We start from the raw sequence: 5,762 nt of genomic DNA, 5'->3' as shown, positions 1-5,762 counted from the left end.
TTCCTTATCTTTTTTAACTAGATCAACTTCTGCTTTTGCTTGATCTGAGATAAGGATAGCTACCCCTGCTTTTTTGGCTTTACCTGAAGCATAATAGGCTCTGTTCCAACCTTTTACCTTTACTCTGTATGTATCTCCCTGCTTTAAGTGTGTTTCCTGCAGACAACATATGGTAGGGTTCTGATTTTTGATCCAATCTGCTATCCGTCTCCGTTTGATGGGAGCATTCATCCCATTCACATTTACAGTTAAAATTACTAATTCTGTATTTCCTGCCATCATATTATCCCCAGATTATGCTTTTTCCCTTGACCCCCCTGATCCCCCTCCCCGATATTTAATTTATAGACCCCCCTTGTGACGCACAACCCTCCCTTTTTTTAGTATCCCTCCCCCCTCCCTCCAAGTCCCTTCACTTATTCTCCTTTTCCTTTTCCCTTTTCCTCTACCCCCTTTTAATGAGGTGAGAGAAAATTATCTGAAAAACAAATATGTTAATTATTTACTCTTTGAGCCTCTCCTGATGAGAGTAAGATTCACACAATGATTCTCCCCCTCACTAAATTCCCTCAGTTATGGTGTATTTTCTATGCCTCTTCCTCGGATGTAGTTTTCCCTAACATTACCCAGTTGTTTCACATCTACAACACCTACTATAAGGATTGCAGGACATTGGAGAGCTCCCTACAGTGGCTGTCAGGTCAGGGCCTGACCTCCACTCCAAATTTTAGCTGTGAGAGGCAGGACAAGGTAATAGCTATTATTGGAGGAGCCATGTCTGCTCTTTCTGTCCAGATAGGGACACTACTGGAGCTCTACAGATTCCCACAGATAAGAGTCTGTGACAACTTGTACCCCTTTTTTTAAAGGAAACATGTCCAAAATCAAACAAGATAAAGGGAAGAAACCATACTTTTATTTTGTGCTGACTATGTGCTATACGTGTTCTAAGAGCTTTAAATACAGCATTTGACCTTTAGAAGTATGTTGGGAGGTAAGTGCCGTTATTATTCTTCCTTTCACTGTTCAAGAAATTGTAGCTGAGAGAAATTAATTGACTTGCCCAAAATCACACAGAAAACAAGATTAAGGATTTTTTTTAAGTTTAAATTTAAAGTTTTTAATTTAAATTTAAAATTTGAATTTAAAATCTGCTATCAAACAAATAAAAAAGGACAATTGATCACTTTTAACAAACAATTTATTTAAAATCAATTTCCCCCATGGAAGATCTATTAAGAGCAGTAATTTAGAGTTAAGGAGTACAAGAATTGCAATTGGTCACAGCTAGTCACAGATGCAAAAGGATATCTAATCACTAAGGCTTATTAACAGTCCTTATGATCAAAGGGAGAGACTCATTGAAAATGGTATCTACAAACTAGATCAGCTGTCCAAATATGATTTCTTTACCACACTACATTTGGCAATCCCAAAATTACACTAATCTTTCTTCTCCTTTAATAAAGTAGGAACATGTCAGTACAGAAACAAATGCAAATTCCACTTTCACATGAACAGAGAAGCAAAATCGTTTTTGTGTATGTTTCAGATTTAAAAAAAAAGTTAAAGTTCATTTCCCATTTGGAAGAAAAAGAAACAAGTTACCAACAGTTGAAATTGATAAAACTTTAATGTTGACTTCGTTATCAAAATGGGAAAAAAAAAGTTTTAAACATACACCATACACCATACACTATCTGACCTAACACTGACTCTCTAAGAATGTTTTCAAGAGAATACAAAAACAAAAACAAAAACTAACCCTGAGGATTTTTTCTGCTTTACAAAATCTCATTTGCAGGGAAACTAGATTCTTGACTTAGTTTTTAAAGCTAATTCAAAATCTTCCTTTGTAAGTGTCCAGGTATCTGGCGAATTTCTTCTTCTAAACCAACTTCCATCTATTTCCACATTCGTTACAGAAAACATATGTTGTCATAGGTTCATAAGGACTTAGGGTGTGAAACTGGGTCTAGGTACCGTTCTTCTTGTTACATTTGCCACATCGAAATAGGTCCGTTTGGGTCCCACCGGTCCGGGCCATTTGATGTATTCTAATAGCTTCTTTGGTCAGGTTTCTGCGCATCTCTTTAAGTTCCTCACTAGCCATTTCTACTGCAGTCATTCTAGCAAAGGAATCTGGAGATATGTTCCCACACAGTACGTTTTTCCTTAAGTTTGGATTCTTTGCATCCTTGAGATTTGCTGTTGTCCTTCGTAGCCTGTTTTGATACTTCATGTTCCTGTTCCGAAACTCCTGATATACAGCTTCCTCAATCTGAGCGCCCAGTTCTTCTACATCGGCGCCAATAGCGAAGTAGTCACCTCCAGTTCTGAGGGCTGCAGCAAGCAACTCTCGGCACTTGATTGGAACCGAATCTGAAGTGCTTGGTGCCCGGGGGAAAGCTTTAATGAAGGAATCAGAAGCCTTTGTCTCTTCCTTTGCTTTGCTCCTGCAGCTCCTTTCAAGTTTTGCCTCAGGCCTGCATTGGGAAGAGTGAGCAGGTCCCTTTTTTGGTTTCTTCAGTCTTGGAGGGCCCGGAGACCGACTTCTTCCAGCGTGTGACGAGAGACTTGGCTAATGATGTGACTTCTTCATCTGTGCTCTGCTTCCTACAGTATTTACCGTTATTCCAATTTTTGTGGACCTCAATAATTCCAGAGTCATGGGAACGTCTTGAAGTTCCTTTAGTAAATCCAGTGCCCCAGCTGCGTTCTTGTTCTGCACCATCTTATCTATCTTCTTGGCTGTGGGAAGGATCTCCACCTCCATGGCTCGGGTGCTTTTCCAACCCCACTCTCGCCCACATCCCGAGGGGATGGGACACGGGACAAGCGGGAGCAAGAGGGTGATATCAGAAGAGAAAGCGTGGGAGAGGTGCAGCAGTCCCAGGATGTCAAGAAGAGACACCCACCGAGAACCAAGGCCCAGGGCCCTCTCAGCCACAAATAAAGACCGGGCTTGGGGACTGCTCCTCCCAGGCACAGACAGCGGATGGAGCGGGCTGGACTTTGGAGAAGTATACTTGAAGGTAGTATACTTGAAACGAGGATTTAACTCAGAGCGATAGGAGACGGGACAGCCACCACCAGGGTCTTGTCATCGAGTCTGAGTTGGAGAGCTTGAACTCCAGCCTCCACTCCTCAGTCTCTCTCTGAGTCTGTCTCCCTCCCAGATCTCTTAGCTCTTATATACTCTCTTCTAAGTACACCATCAGAGATGTGGATCTTGTAGGGTAGGTGCTAACCCTCAGAACTACACTAAGTACCTGGAAAGTAGGGAATCATTATCCCAATTGCACTGAGATGACATCTTGTAGGACTGAATCAATCACACAGAGTTCTGCCCATTACAAATATCTATTTGCTCCATGTACTTGGGTGACTAACATTAGTCATATCTTGTGCTTATTCAGCCTTTCCAGTCCTTTTCTTGAAGTGACCATAAACTTGGTCTAGATACTGACAATTCTAAAATAAGCAGTGGCTTTGATTCATGGACTGAAATAAACAATAACTTGTTTCTAGAGTTTCAGCAAATTCCACCCTTGTGATTCTCTGCTGTTGAAAAAACATTTAAGGTCCTTATCAACCTGATTCTAATCTCTCTATCCAGTCCCAAGTCAGGCTACTCAAACTTAAATTCTTCTACGTTGGGATGCAGTTCAAATCACCAAGTATTTTATTCTTTTTTTAAAATAGTTTTTATTTCCCAGATAGATGCATGGGTACTTTACAGCATTGAAAATTGCCAAACCTGTAAGAAATGACCAGCATGATGAATACACAGAGGCTTGGAGAGACTTACTTACATCAACCGATGCTGAGTGAAATGAGCAGAACCAGGATATCATTATACACTTCAACAATGATACTGGATGAGGATGTATTCTGATGGAAGTGGATATCTTCAACAGAGACAAGAGCTAATCCAATTCCAACTGATCAATGATGGACAGAATCAGCTACACCCAGAGAAGGAACACTGGGAAATGAGTGTAAACTGTTAACAATTTTTGTTTTTCTCCCCAGGGTATTTTTACCTTCTGAATCCAATTCTTCCTTTGTAAGAACAACAAAAAATTCAGTTCCGCATCCATATATTGTATCTAGGATATGCTATAATATATTTAATATGTATGGGAATGCCTGCCATCTAGTTGAGGGGGTGGAGGAAAGGCAGGGAAAATTGGGAACAGAAGGGAGTGCAAGGGATAATGTTGTAAAAAAAAATTACCTATGCATATGTACTTTCAAAAAATGTTACATTTATAAAATTCATACTAAAAGAAGGCTAGGCAGGAAAAAAAAAGAAAAAAAATATCAATTGTTCATGGTTTGGCCAAGCTAATTCAATAAAAATGACAATATTCTGTCTAAATTGATCTACTTATACAGTGCCACACCAATCAATTGCCAAAAATATTTTATAAAACTGGAAAAAAAACAAAATTAATCTGAAAGACAAAATGCCAAAAACATAAAGGGAATGTTACTTAGCAGTACCAAAACCAAAACTATATTAAAAAGCAGCCATCCTAAAAGCCATTTAATTCTGGCTAAGAAATAGAGTGGTGGATCAGTGGAATAAATTAAAAACATCCAACATAATCATCAAGGCCTACAGTAATCTGGTATTTCATAAACCACCACACTCCAGCTTCTGGAAGAACTTACTATTTTAAAAAATTGCTGGGAAAACTGGAAAATAATATGCCAGAAACTCAGCATAGACATATTTCACACCTCATACCAAAATTAGAATAAAATGGGTACATGAGAGGTACAATATTGAGGATATACTATAAAATATTAGGATTATTACAGTCTTTTCATGTCATTTTAGCCAATCTGACAGGTGCGAGGTGGCACCCAGAATTGTTTTAATTTACATTTTTCTGATCAATAATGATTTTGAGCATTTTTATATGAGTATAAATGGGTGCAATTTTGTCATCTGAAAAGTGTCTATTGATATTCTTTGACCATTTATCAACTGGGGGATGATTTGTATTCTTATAAACTTGGCACAGTTCTTCATATATTTTAGAAATGAGACATTTATCAGAAATATTGCCTATAAAGATTATCTCCAGTTTTGTATTTTCCTTTTAATTTTGTTTCCATTGCTTTTGTGTATGCACAACCTTTTTAATTTAATGTAATCAAAGTTGTCCAGTTTTGCCTTTCATCATATTCTCCAGTCCTTCTTCTGTCATAAATTACTCCCTTCTCCAAAGATTTAATAGGTAAACAATCCCTTGTTATTCTATTAGTTTATGGTATCCTCCTTTATGACCAAATCATGTATCCATTTTGACTTTTTCTGCATGGAGTATAAGATGCGGATCTATGTTGATGTTCTAACATATTGCTTTCCAGCATTTTTGGTCAAATACTGAATTCTTTTTTTCTCTCCTACTTTTTATTACTTTTATATTTATAACTTTTTTGACAGTATGTATGCATGAGTAATTTTTTATAATATTATCCCTTGTATTCATTTTTCCAAATTTTCCCCTCCCTCCCTCCATTCCGTCTCCTAGATGACAGGCAATCCCATACATTTTACATGTGTTACAGTATAACCTGGATACAATATATGTGTGCAAATCCAATTTTCTTGTTGCACGTTAAGCATTGGATTCCGAAGGTATAAGCAACCTGTTTAGCTAGATAGTATTGTCAACAGTTTACATTCAATTCCCAATGCTCCTATTGTATTAGAAATGCTAGCCTTGGCAAATACTGAATTCTTA

At 38.0% G+C, this 5,762-nt stretch overlaps 1 pseudogene; it reads right to left on the bottom strand.

The window, feature by feature from the left end:
• Positions 1 to 1,888: 1,888 nt before the first annotated feature.
• LOC141562690 (transcription elongation factor A protein 1-like) lies at positions 1,889 to 2,776 on the bottom strand (annotated as a pseudogene).
• Positions 2,777 to 5,762: the final 2,986 nt, after the last annotated feature.

The sequence above is a fragment of the Sminthopsis crassicaudata genome, chromosome 3 (assembly GCF_048593235.1).
Source record: "Sminthopsis crassicaudata isolate SCR6 chromosome 3, ASM4859323v1, whole genome shotgun sequence".
NCBI lineage: Eukaryota > Metazoa > Chordata > Mammalia > Dasyuromorphia > Dasyuridae > Sminthopsis > Sminthopsis crassicaudata.
This window is presented reverse-complemented; position numbering and strand designations above follow the sequence as displayed.